This window comes from Phascolarctos cinereus, unplaced genomic scaffold, assembly GCF_003287225.1.
Source record: "Phascolarctos cinereus isolate Bilbo 61053 unplaced genomic scaffold, phaCin_HiC Scaffold_726;HRSCAF=1367, whole genome shotgun sequence".
Classification (NCBI taxonomy): domain Eukaryota; kingdom Metazoa; phylum Chordata; class Mammalia; order Diprotodontia; family Phascolarctidae; genus Phascolarctos; species Phascolarctos cinereus.
This window is the reverse complement of record NW_027556098.1, coordinates 178,243,684-178,262,094: the sequence shown is the minus strand read 5'-3', so window position 1 is coordinate 178,262,094 and position 18,411 is coordinate 178,243,684. Positions and strand designations below refer to the sequence as shown.

The 18,411-nt window shown below is 37.2% G+C and overlaps 1 long non-coding RNA gene across 1 annotated transcript; it reads left to right on the top strand.

Moving 5' to 3' along the window:
* The first annotated feature begins 1,316 nt into the window (after positions 1 to 1,316).
* Positions 1,317 to 16,321, top strand: LOC110207249 (uncharacterized). Its single transcript, XR_013483022.1, has 2 exons — positions 1,317 to 2,351; positions 13,743 to 16,321. It is a non-coding gene; the product is annotated as an uncharacterized LOC110207249 (long non-coding RNA).
* Positions 16,322 to 18,411: the final 2,090 nt, after the last annotated feature.

Genomic DNA, 18,411 nt, shown 5'->3' with positions numbered 1-18,411 from the left:
ACCCCCAAATAAATTATATCTTGATTTAAAAAAAATAAATTCACACAGGGTGTGAAGCAATTAGGGGAGACCTGTACTATTCTGAATCTCCTTCTTCCTCCCTTCCATTTCTCTTTTCTCCTCCCACCTCCGCTTTTCTTTTAGAGAATGTGATACCTGATCTATGTGTCTAGCAGTCTGAGAATTTTTTTTATTTGTATAATACAGTGTCTGGCCTTCCCCCTGACCTGGTGGGGTATTTTGGGTCTCATTAGTAGTCAAGGAAATGCTTTAGTGCATCCGGTGCTGAGAATCAGGGATGAGACAGGGAAGAGAGAGGAGAGAGGAGAGAAAGAGAGAGAGAGAGAGAGAGAGAGAGAGAGAGAGAGAGAGAGAGGAGAGAGAGAGAGAGAAGAGAGAGAGAGAGAGAGAGAGAGAGAATGTTAAAAGAGACGCTTGATTCCAGCCCTTGTCTCCAAGATATGGAAGGAAGTGAGAAATAACAGTACTGCAGCTTTGTATATGAGCCTAACAGGGAGGGGGGAGAAAATGGGGGAGGGGGGAGGGACTGTATTCTCGGGGTGGGGGGAGAAACCCATAGAAGAGCTAAAGGTGATTAGAGAGGGATATTGATTCCTTATTCTACTAGAGATTTAAGCAGGCATGCAAGGAATCTGTATGATGGTTGGCAAAAGGAGACCCCAAACCTCCTGTAACCAGACACTCTGGCTTTCCAGGAGCTGAGTGTGAGGGAAGAGAAGAAAGGGGGCAGTGTGGTCTAGGAAATTTCAACTCGTCGCTGATTTGTGCCTGATGCTTGCTGTCCGTCAGCAGCCTCCCTTACAATCTTTCTCTCTCTCTCTCTCTCTCTCTCTCTCTCTCTCTCTCTCTCTCTCTCTCTCTCTCTCTCTCTCTCTCTCTCTCTCTCTCTCTCTCTCTCCCTCCCTCTCCCTCTCTCTCTTTTTTCCTCCCTCGTCTTCTTCTTCACTGAAACCTAGGGGAGCCAGTAAAGATTAAATGTGCTTTCTCAAAGGCAGCCACTTCATGCTGCTGTGTCTAAAGAGCCTTTAAAAAAATTTTTTTTTAAAGAGAAAGGGAGGGAGGTTGAGAGACAGTGTGTGTGTGAGAGGGAGAGAGAGAGAGAGAGACTAGGTATAGTGATGACGGACTGGCTTTTCTAAGAGGAAGAGGAAGAAGGAAAGGAGAGAGAAGAAGGAGAGACTCTGGACAGAGGATTTTGGCTTGAAGGGAACCTACAGAGGTGAGAAAAAAGGGGGGGGAAGAGGGAGGTAAAATACACAGTTCATGAATGTAGCGGAGAGAAGTAGAGAGATATAATGTGGCTGTATTGTTTGTCTGTTTCTACTAAAAAAATAAAAGGAGAGGAGGTTGGGTAGAGAAGTAGAGAGCCTGGGGCTTTAAATGTTTTCAGCTGCATAAGGAAATGAATGGATAATATTTCACATTTTTACTGAGAGCTCAGGGCCTCTGTGAGTTTCCTTTTCGATGCAACTGCTTTGTCATCTTCGACCAACCAGACATTCACCTTGCTGAGGCCTAAATGTTACAGAAAGAAAGAGAAAGAAGAAAAGAAAGAAGGAAAAGAGGGAAAAGAGAAGAGGGCTAGGGAGGGAGGGAGAAAGAAAGAAAAATAAGGAGAAATCGAAGAGTTCTCTTCCTCCACCCTTTCCCCTCCCCTCCTCTGAGTAGTCTTATTTTTGGAGGCTGCGCAGGAAGCTTTTCAGCACAGGAAAGATCATCTCACAGTAAGAGGGGGGAAAGAAAATAACAGTAGCTGTCATCCAGGATGGAAGGGGGTGGGTGATGCTTCAGGTTCTCCCTGAAATGTCGGCAGGAGAATTCAAAGGATCCCCGATGTCTCTCCTGCTTTCCTTTCCCTTCTACACTTTGACCCCCCCACCCCACCCCCAGCCATGCCTCACTCTATGTCTCCCAAATGACAGACTCTAGTTAATTTGGCCTTGGCTTTCACCAAGCAGCTGATGCAGAGGAGGCCGCAGTTTGCCGGACTCGCAAAGTGGACACTAGAGAGAAAGAAGGAAGGGGAAAAAAGCAGCTGTTGAGAGTTTTAGCCTTTTTTTCCCCCCCTCTCTATGGAGATTTTGGCTGAACAGTTTTTAAAAATGCAGTTGGCCGTTTTGTACCCCCTACCCGCCTTTGCTTTTTTTCCTCTTCTTATGTCAAACTGCAAACTGCAGAACGATAGACGTAAGGTAATATTCCCCACGCCAGCCTCAGCCCTGTCCCTGTTCCTCTCCATTGAAATTCCTCACCCTGGCTACCTCCTGTTCCCTTCCCACCTCTTTTGGCTGCTGTTCCTGAAGGCTGAAGCCCCTGGATACTCCAAATGGGTGAGTTTCTACACGATATTCTTATTCACACTTTCATAAGCTCTAAACTGCCGCTTCTCAGGCTCTCTTTTTCCTAAAATCTGGTCTGTCTGATTTTGCCTGGCTCTCTGCCTCCAATGGAGGAGAGGGATGCCTTAAATTTTCTTTATATTTAATTCTTTCCTAATTAAAATTAAGTTAAAGCTTTGACATATGACCAATCCTTTTTATAATCATTAAAAAAAATAAGAGAGACAGAGATGTTTCCAGAAATGTTCCTGTATTTTCCATTTTAGTAAACCAAAGCGTGAGAGAGTCTGCTATTTGGTCATGGTTTTGTGTTCAGGTATGTATATGAGCATGCTAACATGTGTGCAGAGGTCTTTACACATATGCCTATATCTTCAAGTAAATGGAATGTGCATTTTTTAACAGCAGGGGCTCAAAGAGAAGATGTCTTTCCACCTGTTCATTGTATTTTAGCCATGAACCTTGAGCAGAATTTGCCTGTCATTCTTGTTTGAGGTTTTCTTTTTTCTTCTCAAGAAAGGAATGTCTGTTGCGCCCCTCTCAATCCCTGAGACCCTAACTTGTGATGTTTACCGTTTAAATCCACGGGTTAGGCTCTTGGGAGCTGTGAGTTGTGCCTTTGCATCTGGGATATTTGGTGGAACTTTTTTTTTCTGTTTGTTTTTAAGCAAACACAAAAGGAAAGAAACTTTGAGCGAAATAGATGAGTGGATCTCTAGAGTTCTCATTGTTAGAAATCAGGTGACTAGAAGGTGGCAGATTATATATTTTCTTTTGTTTTTGTTAAAGTGTGTACGTATGTGCTATTATAATATCCAGGAGGCACGATCATATGTATATAGATGTATCTCTCTCTCTCTCTCTCTCTCTCTCTCTCGATATATCTATATACATATAAATTTTATGTCTGAGGCTGGTGGAGATCATCTACCTACATTTTCTTTTCCTTGAGAGCAACACACAGTACTATCAGAGCGTAACAAGAACAGCTCAGTACCCTGGTGCTTGACCTCAGAACATCTCAGCTGAAGTCCCAGCATGCCCCATGCCTCCAAGTTTGAAACTGAACAGTTAATCTTAGATTTATGCCCAATTAAAATGTATGCATGAATATATATATGTGATACATATAGATGCATGTGCACACATGCATCCATATATCGGTGTCAAAACCATTCCTTGGGCTGAGATTGCAATCCAAAATGACAGATTGATTGGGTTCAAAATACTCTTCGTGCTGTTCGGCTGGGAGGATATGAGTTGGGAGTGTTAATAGACCTGATTTGTGTGCTACCATGAAAGGCTTTTTAAGGGGTGGGGAGATGGGACCAGAGCTAAAATGGAAAAAAGAAAAAAAAAACTAATGTACTTTAGTGATTAAAAAAAAATGACAAAGCCTAATGGGATTAAAAGTAGTGAAGGTTGGAATTGTGTTTCCCAGGTGTATCCAGATTAACAGTTAAAAAACAAAGCTACTATATTTCTCCACGAGTATCCTTCAAAATGGGAGAAAAATTGTCCTCGCTCAAGGCTAAATTTCACAAAAAGTAACTTATAACCAAAAAAACTCTTCATATTTATCCGAGATTATTTGATAACGCTACCTAGTTCTTAGTATTCTGAAAAGGTAACTTTTTTTTTTCCCCTTACAGGGCATTTTCAGTGGTTTAGCTAAATCTCACAGCCCAAGAATAAGAACAGTAACTTACCTTTCTATTTTGAACGCCTAATGATATACAATTTAATTAAAGCAGTTAAAGTGACCCTGCGAGAGTATTTGCCTCCTGTTTACGGAAAAGGAAAGATTTAAATCCGAACCAACCTTTGACTGCAAAAGCTTTCTCCTTCTGAATCCTTTCTATCAGTTGTGTGGTTATTTTATATCTATGATCAAAGGGTAAGGAGACTGTTCTTTTCCTGTAAAATATGTGTTTATTGCATTTTTTTTTGTCATCGAATCCAAATGGTAGTCGAGAGACCATTTTGTATCAGAACACTGAACTGGAAAGATTTACTGGGCTATAATTGAAGAATATCTTTTGTTGAAATCTGCTGTGAAAGTAGCGTGATTTTAAATAACGCTTTCCAGTCTTTAATGGTCTTAAATGAGTCTAAAAGGACAGGAGATATTTAATTTTAAAGGATTCTTTGCTTTGAACAACAATGGATGGCGGTTATTTTTGTATTTTACCTAATTTGTTTAGGCACAGGTCTCTGATGTCTATAAAGGCAATCTATTCAAATTATGGGCATATGTTGGCACATGATGTATATAAAGTATGTAGAAAATATAAGGTGCCCTTTTTCCAGGGGCTATATAACTCATCAGATTCTATGAAAATATATGCACATAAAAGATGCCTATGTAACTACGTAGAATATAATCCTGATGGAATGTAAGATGTTTGTAGGAAAAATTAATCTAATGAGATGGGTTGCATTAAAAATCTTTCTGTTTCTCCCTCCCCCTCGAAACACACTTTCAACTAGACGTCTGGTATACTGAGGCTGCTCTTGTACAATTGATCATATAGGCATTTGGCAGTGCATAGCGACGCATAGGATTTTCTATTTCAGCAGCAGGGAACTGCCTCACTGCAGGGGCAGGTTTCTCGACACCCCTTCTCCTTCACGGAGCCCATCAGTGAAGTTCAGTGAAATGAATAACATAATTGGTAGTTGGTTCAATCACTACCAGTCTAGACTAGCCCAGACGCATCAATTAGAGGGGGCTGTCTTTTAAAGGGAGAGTGCAACCGAAACAAGCCGGGCCTTATTGATACTGATCTTTAAAAGTGCAAATCCAGCTTGGCAGATAAAAAAAAAAAAAGGCGGGGAATGGTGGGGTGTGCAGAGAAAGAACTGAACTGGAGCTTTTGGATGCAGAAGAACAGGAAGCTTGAGAGAAAAGGAGGGAATAATAAGAGAAATGCAGTGCACCACACACTTACAATTCGGTTCACAGGGGACACCCGTTCACCATGTTTTAACTCAAGTCTTTTTTTTTTTTTGGTCTCTGTCACCAAAGAGGTGCCATCTCACAACCAGTACAGTTGAAAATATAATTGTCCTGCAGAGCTCCAGAGAGAATTAAAAATAATGCCAACTAGCCAGCAACCTTTCCTGCAACATGAGGTTTTCCTCCCCCAAAGAAAATGATAGAATATTTTCATTTCTCAAGGCAGTAATTTTGCTTTTATTGAGAACTGACAAACATAACAGTGCCTTTAAATCCAGAACGCATGAGAACTAGATGCAGCTATATTGGATGAAAAGCTCATGGTTTTCCTTTGCCTGCAGGATAATTATGAGGAATATATGAAAGTCCTTAGTTATTACATTAATTTTTGGGGTGTTGTTTTTAATTTTTTGCTCCCCTCCCCAAAAGACAGATGATTAGTGTTGGGAACACACCAAGCCCTGGGGAAAGAGAAATTTGATTAGTATTAATTAAAACATTGTTAATATATTCTAATAAAATCAAATTTAACATTCTAAGCTAATCCGTCTAGTATGTAGAAAGGCAAGAAAAGTATTATCTTATTTGCATCTCTGCATTCCAAATGCATTTGCTCATTCAGCAGAATTAATTTTTTTCACCAGCCTGTTTAAGCTCTTCATAGATTTACTCAAACTTATTCTTTCAACCTAAAAGGAACCAAGGGTAGGGAAAGGATGGAGACTGGTGGGAAGAAGAGTGATTGTATCGAGTGCCAGCTCTAAAATTCTATGATGCTCTGTTTTTTTCTACTTGCTATCACAGTCCATGGTTAAGGACATATAAGAATACATTAAGAAGAGTTCATTCTTATTTTTCCTCCCATCCTCTATGTAATACCTGCCAAGTTATTTAGGATTCATGTATCCAAATTGCCAAATTATATGAGTGACATATAATTAAGTGGCTGGTGTTGGTCTGCTGATTAATTCCTAATTGATTTCTAATTCCAGAGTCTCTTCCATTGTAAACTCCTAAATGAAAAAGGAAACTTGTCCTGGAAACTAGTATCTTAAATGATTTTCATTTGTAACCCATCTGAAAGAAAATCATATCTGATTTGAGGCGTGATTTTCAAGTCTTATTTAAGTTTAATGCAGGCGTTCATTAGAGCTAAGTTCTTTGTTTAACCATGCAATCAAAGCACATCCAGAACAACTGAATGATACCTAAATCAAGCAGATTCCAATACTCTTCATTTTTTTAACTTTCAGGATTTTTCTCTTCCTACCGCTCCTAAAAACAAAACAAAACAAACAAACAAAAAACCAACATTTTGGAGAGAATGCCATTTCCCCCACCCCTGTCATCCTAATTATCCAATCCGCATTCGTGCCTTTACTTACAAATCTGTGCTCCAACTATTCAATGAATGGGCTATGAATAGTAAGAGTCTCGCCTTCACTATGTATTTATATTGCTGAAGAGCCAGAACCCTGGTGTATGAAGGGGAGACAGTAGAATGAGTATGGATGCTACATTGGCTTTGCTGCATTCTTACTCCATTGCCTTTTTTCAGTCGTTGATATAAAAGAGCAATCTCAGTTCGGTTTCACACACATTGTTCTGTAATCCAGGCAATAAATGCTAATTAGTAATGCTCAAGGATCCAACCATTCAGAGCAATTATCATAATTTACCTTTTCCTTGTTAAAGACATTCCTTGCTGATTTTAAAAAAAAATTAAATCTGTCATTTTACCATTTCACTGCGATGGAAATGCACTGGAGAGATGTCCAAGGTACAGTAATGTCATTATGGTTGCATCTATAGTCACTGACATGAACCCCCTAACTTATTCCAAAAGGAATTGCAACTTAATTTCTAAAGAGAAATTCATGTAAATGCATAAAGTTTTGCATGTGCACTAGGCATGTATGATTTGATTTTACAAACCCCAAGACTCTTCCCTTTCTTAGCCCACCCCCTTTGAAAACCACTTACTGAGCAGAACAAAGGAAACTGCTAACTATAGAGGCATCATTAAGTGTGAGCAGCAACAGCGTGATAAAACATGTGAGATGACAACATATTTTATTGCATAAAAGTACAGATAATTAAATAATTCACTAGTATTCTTAACTAATTAGCAGAAAGATCTTTAAGAAGAAATTGAGAAAATGGATTCTATCAACTCAGATAATAAGCCTTGTCTCACCAAGGTCACAAATGTATATATTTTATTTGGTGATTCAGCCTATAGAAAGAAGGTGATGAAACCCCACCAATTTAAAATGGGGGAGTTTAGGGTATCTTTTTTTTAAGAAGAAATTAATCAAATGTCTATAAGAGGCAAATTACTATAAGGTTCAATTTTCAAAGATATGATCAACAGTTCCATGATGCACTTCTCTCATAAATTGCTCTGAGTACTGATGCCTTTTGGTTTCCATAGCTTATAGCCATAGCTTTATATAATTTCCTCCATATCTCCTACTGTGGTTTTATGGTGAAATTTGTCTCTTGTTTATTTTTTCTGAAAACAACTGTCGGCTAAAAGCAACCAGACACTTCTTATATCAAAGGCACAACAGAAAATGGCTGTACCAAATTTTACCTTTGGGGAATATCCTACAAGGATACCCTTGTCCGATCAAGCTATAACCTGGATTTCATTGGTCTTTAAGCCAGAGCTATGGCTTTATATTGCAGGATATAACCACATCATTAGGGGAGTGACTCTCTTTGGATACTGTACAGAAGGAGCCACCTGCAAAATGTTGCTTGCTATTGAAATCTCAAGTGGAATCAGCTTTCAAAAAATTAGTTATTAGAGACATCCGATATAATTTGCAATCTGTAATTATACTAATGTGCACATAGTTGTGTGTGCTTCCTTTATGGATTGCCTACTTGAGCATTTTTTCTGATGTATTCTTCGTCATTTGAAATGACTCATGAGTAGGTAAAGCCCAGGGATATTTTAAAAGTCAGTCTCTTTTGACCAAAATACAATCTTGGTAAACAGTATAAGGCAAAGATATGAAGAGTTCTGGGTTCCCCAGGCACTTGCTTATATACTGTTAGAGATGAAAGGTAGTTATAATCATCCTTAAGTGAGTAGTTGTGGCCTAGTTGGATAATTGTCAAATTAATGGTTATGATTGTGAGTATTTGATTTGCTTGCAAAAGTTTTCCCAGTTCTCTCTGGTTAAGTCTTTGTCCTGCTTTTAGACGAAGAACACAGTAGATAACATTAAGGTAGGAAGTGTTATCAAGAAGAAATGAATCTCTTTTGTTGAAATAATAATGTGATATGCTAAGAAATTGACCCTAGGCAAGGACAATGACAGTAATGTGATGATTAGAACATAAATTACAACAAATAATATGCTTTTTTCTACCTATCTTTTTCATCTTATATGACACGTAGTGAGTAGCTGCAACTTTTCTACAAGTCATTTTCTAAGACCATGTCCCTTTTGTGTGTCTGAACATGATACCAAACAACTCCTGACACTCTACGGGTGACCAGTTCCAGAGAAGGTCCCTGAAAATGTCTTCTATAGGTTAAAAAAAAAATCCAGATGGAATAATGGTGATCTGATCATCCTGGAACGTGCCCTTGGTTGCTGAGAAATGAAGGAGTCAGAGTACTCTGGTTCTTGATGATGAAGAATTAACAGATCATTTGCCTTCAAATAAGAGAGATATATTGGATGAGGAAATATAGGTATCAAGATTTAGGTTTCATCACCACCCAAGACTTTGGGGAGAAAAAAAATTTGGCACCGATTTTGGAATGGTAGATGATATTACTCAGTCCAGACAAATAAGCTTAAAACCCAACGGTAACTCATAGTTTGGTAACAACTTGACTTAGAGTGAGAAAGGGAGGGAAGGGAAGAAGCAAGCATTTATTAAGCACCAGTGCCAGACACTATAAATACCTCATTTGACCCTCAAAATATCCCTGGAAGGTAGGTGATATTATTATCCACATTTTATAGATGAGGAATATGAGGCACATAGAAGTTTAGTGAATTGTCTAGGATCGCATTACCAATAAGTGGCTGAGGTCAAATTTGAACTCAGGTCTTATTGACTCCAAGCCTAGCACTCTATCCACTGTGCTACCAAGCTGCCACTTAGTAGAAGCCAGTGATATATCAGCTTGTACTTATTCAGCCTGCCCTTCATCAGACTGAGTACCATTTTTCTTTTTAAAATGGACCCCAGAGCAGAATGGAACATTGGAATTTGTAAAGGAAACATTGGAAGAATAATATTAATATTTAATAATAAGAATAATATTAACATTTTATGTATTAAGAATAATAGTTAATATTTTTAGAGATTTTTATAGTTTAGAGTGTGCTTTCCTCAACAATAATCTTGTGAGGTATTATATCCATCTTACAAACTAAAGCTCAAAGAAGTCAAATGACTTGTTCATAATTACACAACTAATAAATGTCAAAGGCTAGATTGGAACTCAAAGTTCCTGACTCCTGTTCTAGTGTTCTTTATGCTACCCTGACTTGCCATAGAGTGTTCTTAATCTACGTACAGGATACCACAGCAACCAACTGACTTACTTTTCATCCAGATAAGTTGATACAAAGATTTTGTGATATCAAATGGCCAAAAGATTCCCCATTTTAAATGTTCACCTCCCTTGAAAGATTTAAAATGATTCAATTTGTAAGCAAGTTAAAACACTCATGGACATAAGTCCAAAACACTTAGCATTTATAGCTTATAGATTTTTTTAACCAATCTATCCTGCCCCATTAGGTACAAAGGTTATAAAATTAGTAAGATTTATATTCTTTACTACACGTCTGCCATCAATGCTAGGCAAGATTGGGCAAATAGCTCTTTGCATAATTGAACTCAATAATTCCCAAATTATAAATGGTTATAGTATGAAGACATGTGACAATACCTACCCAGAAGGATCATATCTGAAACAGAGTGAAGCAAATATATGTAAATATATGTGTGTTTACATAAAAACATACACACATTATCAATCAACATTTATTAAGCACCAACTATGTGTTAGACCCTGTGCTAAGCACTAGGAAGCCCTACTCTCAAAGAGCTTACAGTCTAATTATACGTGTATGTAGCTCCTCCTCTGAGCTCCCTCCCTGTACTAGAGGGAACCCTGAGAGGGTGATGTATACGTATAATAGATGTATATATATATGTATGTATGCAGGTATATATCTTTATGCAGGTGCATGTGGATATGTTTGTGTAAATACATGTGGTATATATACATGTACATATAGAAATATGTCTATGTAAATATATGTACATATGTAAATATATGTACATATATGATGGGGACATTTAAAATTAAATATTACATATTTAATATTAAATATTTAAAATTTTCAAAAAATTTAAAAAATTAAATTTACTTTGCCAATGGATTTTTCACTTTACAAAAGGATTTATCTTAGAATATTTTAAAATGTCCAGTTCTGAATATATATATGTATATACATGCATACATACATACATACATATCATATATATTATATGTATGTATATATAATACATACACACACAGAGAAATATAGGGTTTTTCCCCTTGCCACGAAAATACACAACATACATTTTTTTGCCTGCAAATTTTCAAAAGCATGTCTCTTACATAAAGCAAATTATGCCTGCATTAGTGGCCAACTTTCAAGTACTATGATGCTTTATATACAGATATAGATAACTTTCTGAAGGAAAAAACAAACAAAAAAAGAAATGCACATGCTCTCTTACAAAGATAAATTTACCACCAATCTACTTTGCCCATGGAAAAGACTTAGTGCTCCTTGGACTTATTCCAATTAATGTTCTTGGTCATGGCCATATAGAAACTATATTAAACTAGTTATATACATCAAAATCATGTAGAAAATTAATCAACTGTATTTCAATAAGACTGAAGGTGACTGATTTATACAATCAAAACCAAAAGAAAAAAATCAGCTTTGGGGTTTTGATTTATCTGAGTGTTTTGGTTCCCTGACTTCATTCACAAGATGTTCTGCTCAGTTCTCCAATTTTTGTTTGCTCTTTGCATGCATAGACCCTTGATTGGGGCTGGCATTTAAGTCCTGTTCCTAGATTCCAAATTGGCTAAGAATTTGAATAGTCCTTAACATATAATAGGAACCTAATAAATGCTCATTGAATTTTCAAACTCTGTAAAGATCAGTTGTTTGGGCTGATTTTCCCATAATTTTAAGAACGTATAACTCCATCTCTGATTATTGTAGCAAACGTTGTAAATATACTTTTGTTTGTGCATACACACACACACATACATACCCCATTCCCTGCAGTAGTCTAATTCCTTTGTTCCTAGTAATCCCAAATTCCTGATTTTATGCAGTAATGGGTTAACAGATTATAGTGTTCTAGATTGAGAACTAGAAGGAACCCCAAGGGCCATCTAATCCAGCTTCCTCATTTTACAGACAAGGAAACTGAGGCCCAAAGGGAGGACTTGCCAAAGTTGCGTCTGATGCTGTTAAGCATTTTAGGCAGAATTTGAACACAGGTCCTCTGACTTAAGAGCCAGTGCTCTTTCCTCTGTACATTGCCTTTAGTTCAATGATTTTTTTTTAAATAAGACTACCATTGCAAGCATTACGTTAACCTTCCATTTGCTGCATATATTTGTATAATACCAGCTTGAGAATGAAGAACAATTTTCTCTAAATTTTCTCATCTGTAAAATAAGGGTTTGGGACTAGATGATATTTAAAAGTATCTTTCAGCTCTGAGACTATGAGGCCAATAGCAGAACCCCAAGAAAAACTCAGGGATACAAGAAGCAGGACTGTGTCTGTGCCAACAGTTGTCATTCCAAAATATTTTATTCTACATCTTCTAAACTCAGTTTGTCTTCAATTTGGAAGTAGTAAAGTTCATTCAGAGAAAGTAACAGAAACAGTGCAGCCAAAGAATAGAAAGGGCAGGATGATGGGTTGAGGACATGCTTTGTAACATGTATTAATTTGGGAACAGAGGATGAGAGGATCATAGCTTTAGAGCTGGAGGAGACCTCAAATGTCATTTACAGACGTGGAAACTGACACCCAGAGAAGTCAATCAGCTTGTACAAGGTCAAGTTAGTAGCAGAGCTCATAATGAAACTTAGGACCTTTAACTATAAATCCAGTGTTCCTGCCACCATACCATGTTACTTTTATTATTGTTATTGTTAATGTTTTTTGTTTTTTGTTTTTTATTTTTATAATATCTTTTGGTTTTGCATCACCTACATTTCCCAATATACCTCTTCTCTTCCCTCTCCCAAGAGTCATCCCTTGTAACTCTGGCAATATTTATGACAAACACATAGGAATGTGAGGGTCATATTTAGGGCTGGGCAGTGTCACTGAGGCCACCTAGTCTAAATCCCTCATTTTATAAATCAAGAAACTGAGGCTCAGAGAGGTCATATGCCTTGTTAAGGTCAAACAGTTAAAAAAAAAAGGCAGGCTGATATTTGAATTCAAATTTACTGAATCGCTTTCCCACTTTAATTCCACATTTTGTGATAAACTTTGCTCTTTATTTAATTGTTTTCTGGGCAGCTTACTTAATTTTTATACTTTCAGACCTGAAGTTTATGCTTCTCTGTCTTCGTTATTTGTATTATGTTATTCCTCTGTTCAAAAGCCTATGGTGGTTCCCAATTACCGATATATATTCACATCACAAATCAAATTTGTAATCTTCAGCACATGCTTCAAAGCTCTCATCAATTTCCCCACCTCTTCAAGTGTACCCTTCTCCTCCCTATGCACATCCACAGTTGTCTCCATCACTTTGGATTACACCTTGATTTTGATGTTCTGCTCAAATAATACAAACCTGCTTGAGTGTGGCTTGCTCACTCTTGAGTCCCAAGTCTTTGCATATGCTATCCTCCTGCTTGGAATTCCCTTTCCTTCTATTACCCAAGTTGTATCCCTTGCTTACTTCAAATTCTGCTCAAAGATCATTTTTGTGTGGAGTTTTCTTTGGCTATGGCTATGTTGTTTATTTCCAACATGATTCCAACAGTTCATTGCACAAAATTGTACTAATTTGCAGTGGTGACTGTGATTTCTTCGAGACCTTTTCATGTATGCCCTATTTCCTCAGTTATTATAAGAACAGTGTGGAGAAGGACCACCCTCTTTAATCTTTTCATGGTGCTTAATATAGAGGTTTTTTGCACATGGCAGACCCTCAATTAGTACTGTTGACTGACTGGTAGACACTTTATCATGGAACCATGAAATATAAATGTCATTGTACTGATGATGCACCATTTCACATGTCTAGAAAATGGTACACTCAACAAAGTATTCTCAATGTGATATCCTTCCTATGGTGTGTTCTGTTGTTTCTTGAGTATTTGTCTATGCTCCTTTCAGCTGATCCAATAGCCCCTTCCCCAGAAATCCTTTCCCCATCAAGAGACTCAGATTGCAGAGATTGCTACATTAATGGATGCTGAAGCTACTAAGATGTTGAAACAAAGGATGTGATCAACTGGAAACATCCCTCCTGCTAAAAGTGACATCTAGAAGGTATATGTCTAGCCTATAGAAATCTTGGAGCAAGTTGGAATCATCTCAGGAGACAGAGGAAAATGAAAGTCCTTCTCTAAGCCAGGACTTCTGACTAAGATTTATCAGTAGCAACATCTACCTTTCTGATGAACCATCATCCATTCCTTTTCTGTATCCCTCTATATTTTAAATACAATGTGGATTTTCTTATCTCATCTTTTTTTCTTAATAGTGATACATAGGGTAATTTCAGTATCCTTGTTGATTAATACATTTTTAAGGACCCAAGGCTGTGTCAACACTTACATCATTTGCAACATATTTGAGCTTCTGAGTGTGATCTTGAGGCACATGAAAAAAAAGCAAACCCCTTTTGGAGTAAGTAGTATTTTAAAAGGTAAATTGTGTTCTCTAAGGTATCAGATAATTTTAGCTATACCTGTAGCATACAAAAAGGCAAATGATATTATTCAATCAGCATTTGTTGGAAGCAAGGCCTTGTAGGTGGTACAAGGTGTTATTAATACATGACCCCTGCCCTTAAAAAACTTACAGTAGAGTTGGAGAGTCAGCTCATATGCACATAAATATATAACTAACATATATGATAAGTACCAGATAAGTGGTATGGGAATTCAGCAGAAAGAGATAATTATGGGTTGGGGTAAGGCTTCATGGACAAAAAGAGACTTGATCTGGGTCTTGAAGTATGGGTAGGATTTAGTTTAATAGAAATGGAGGGAAAAGGTTTCCTAAGCAACCATAGCAATGAAAGCAAAGGCAAAGAGGTAGAAATCAATATGGCATGTTTGTGGGACCAACAAACCAACCTGGAACAGAATACATGTTGGATAATATATCCTATTCCATGTAAACATTTATATGGTAAGAGCCTATAATTTATGATGTGATTCCTTTGTTAGTGAGGTTGATAAAGGTGTTTGGTAGAAGTAGGAAGTAGTTGTGGTTAGGTTTATTACCTTTGCTTATTCTGGTCATAAAGCAGGCATGTAGTGGCTCTAGTACTTTATATATTTCAAAATCAAACGAAGTCAGACACATGGTTACCAGTATCACCTCTTCTTCCAATTCTTGAAATTTTTCTATACCAAACAAATAGGTCACTCTTTTATCCCCTGGAATTTTTCATATGCATGACCAATGAAGTCTGAGAGACATTAAAGCCATTTCTTGAGGGAATTTCCCATAAAGACAAATGATAGTATCTTGATTTAGAATCTGAAAGATGAAAGGGGCATTAGGGTCTAGCCTTCTTTCTTATCTCCTACTTCTCATCATAGAGATAAAGAAATTGAGGTCCAGGGACATTAAATGCCTAAAGGTACCCAAGATCACATGGCAAGTTAGTGGCAAAATAAGGCCTAGCACCCATGTCTTATAACCCACAATCTAGTGGTTTTTCCATTCCATTTGTCATGTTTTAAAGTGAAATGGAAACTTGAATTTGATCAGATGAGATAGTCAGTCCATATAGTTCTGACCCTAGATCAGGTATTATTCGGTTTAAATTGTCTAGATTATTGCTTCAACTCTTCCATTTTGTTAGTTTATGTCGATACAATCTAAGTGAGAGACATGGCAAGCTGTGAATAAGCATATTCCAATCCAAATGTTTATACAGGTGCATCCCTGGAGGCCACGTAATGGCCCTTTCATAGGTACAGTGACTTCAGTGATATGCTCAGCTAAGTCAGGACTCTTGGTTCATATAATCAAATTAACTCCTCTAATGAAGACCTTCTTAACCAGCTTTATGTACTTACTGTATGTATTAACAAGTACCTCTGCATATTTATAGATGACTATTTCAATAGTACTTATGTTTTTGAAAATATCAATAGTTATTTGCAGTTATAATCCTCCCTTCTCTATGCAAGTAACTCAAGAATACTTCAGCCGTGGAAAAAAATGGTGCTGAGAAAATGTCATCTACCACAGGAGCACCAAGGCTAGTGCTAGATAGAGTCAGCAATGACAATTCACAAAACAGTTACATATATAAATGCAAAGATCCACACTGGAAGTCTTGCCTCAAGAAAATTTCCTAAGTTATAGCTACACACTGTCAAACTTCTGGATGTTTGCAAATATCTGGATCTTTAATTTTTTATTCCATTTCCATCTATATCAATTCTTGTGTAGACACAGCCCTCATGTTTTTTTTTTTTCCATTTCCATTCACATCAGTCCTTGTGTAGACACAGCCCTCATATCTTCTTTGGTTGTCCCATTTTCAAAATGTTGACTATGTTATATATCTCACAGGTTGTTGAAGAATTAATTTGTAGTTGGATGCAACACTTACATTTTTTGGATGATCAGCCATGCGGAAAAACAAATGTACCTGAGAAGACTTTAAGAAAAGCACATGTATCTCCTGTTCCCACAATAAAAATGTGTGTACCAACTGTGTAACTATTTGTATTGCTTCCTTAAATCTTTATTTATTTAATTCTAAAAATTAAACTGGAACCAGCTAAGACCAAAAATACTCAGGAGAGATCTCAAAGGCCATGTGGAAATCAAGCTGTATAAGAGACCACCTCACTGATAGGTGTTTTCCTAATGGTACCATATGAAGGTAAAAAAGGGGAACCACGTGGACTGACACTGAATTCAGATTTTGATAATTGATTTTCAAATGTGAATTTTCATCCAGATGATTGAAGTCATGTGGAACTCACAGACTAAAACTCCCAAGTGCCCTTTTCAGAGAGAAAATGGTCAAATAAGATCCTTACAAAAGACCCACTTTTTAGCCTGTGTCCATACAAGCAAATGAAAGTAGGGAGTTCTGATGTAGTAGCTATGATCCTTATCAGGATTCAATCTGTATTCTGTTATTCCTCAAACTCTCTTTTTCAGAGCCTTGGACCTGAAATAGCAGAATAATTGATTTACTTCTCCACTGCTACACTTGAGGCTCTGGCACCTGTGAGTCCATAGCCTCATGGTCTGTTAAGGAGAAAAGAGTATTGTTCATGGAAGGAAATTAATATCTTCAAAGCAAGGAAAATGCAACACTCTGTTGTCACAGTTTAATTTGTTTCAGGAGTTGTAGGTCAATTTGAAGCCAGTTTGCACTCCAATTATTTCTGCTAATTCTTGTAGTAAAACCTGATCTTTCTGAGGTTTAGATTTTCTTTGTTACTGGTAAAATGAACCTTCTTAAAAGTTAAAGAAAATTAAATTGACTCATAAGGAAGAACCTTCCTTTCCCAGGAGTTATAATAGCATTTCAGCATATTCAGAAGTCAATGCATTCTCCACCCACCCTATTCCACCTTAAGCCACACATAGTCGCAAGGATATTCAGCAATTAAATTTGTATTATCCATGAGGAGGTGGGAAATAGCAGAAAAGAAGTGGTAAGGAGTACAATGAAGTAAGCCCACCTACTTTATTATATCTAATTTGACTCAACTTTTCATAGTAGAGGTAAAAATAACGTGTAGGGGATATGTGGAGACAAGTAAACTTGTTCTATTTGACTCCAAAGGCAGAACTGGGGTCTATAGGTGGAAGTTATAGGAAAGTAGATTTCATCTGATTTTAAGGAAGGAGATGCTGACATTTTTGAGGTGGACTGCCTCATGAAACAGTGGACTCCTTGTCCCTGGAGATGTTCAGACAGAGAGCAGATAACCAGTTATAGGGATGTTGTGTGGGATATATTCATACCCTGAGTAAAGGCTGAAATAGATGGCCTCTGGGGTTTCATCCAGCTCAAAGATTCTCCCATTCCATGACTTTGACAATTTGTTCAGATAACTATGAGAAATGTTTGTGAGAAAATAACAACCCTGAGAAATAAACTTTCTTCCATGAATTCTTTGTATGGAGACATAATTCTTTGAATCACAGAATTCATGGGGATGATAGAACTTTAGGTCATCTTGTCTACCACTTTTCCTCCAGACAAGCCACACCTAAGCTATTCCAGACAGATAAAAGTTTTTCTTGTTTTTAAAGTGGAACCTATCCCAGTCTCTGACATCCTTCACTGTGAGGAAATTCTTTCTTACGTCTAGCCTAAATCCCTCATGTTGCAGCTTAATCCCATTTCCTCTTGCTTCTTATGAAGATGGGAAACATCTGGTTTTGATTCTCTGTTATAATAAATCTCTTTATGTCCTTGAAGACATCCCTCATCTCTTTCCTCTCCAGGCTAAATAATGCCATTTTTCATGAAAAAAAAATATACTCAGATATTATGTGCTCACTGCTACATGTCAGATACACCCAGTCAAGTGCATCATATGATGTCTGTGCCTAAAACAAAGTCAAGGCCAAGAGCACAAAGACAAATTTACTCTTGTATTCATGAATGAAGTGACAGACCCAACTGTCACTGAATCAACAGTAATAAAAATATATAACGATTATATACCAGAGATATCATCATTAAATAAAGATCACATTAACAAACTATTTTTAAGTGGTTATTTCAAAAGACACATTAAAAAGTCTTAAATAATTAGGTTTAATTTTCTTTTATCCCAGCTCTCCC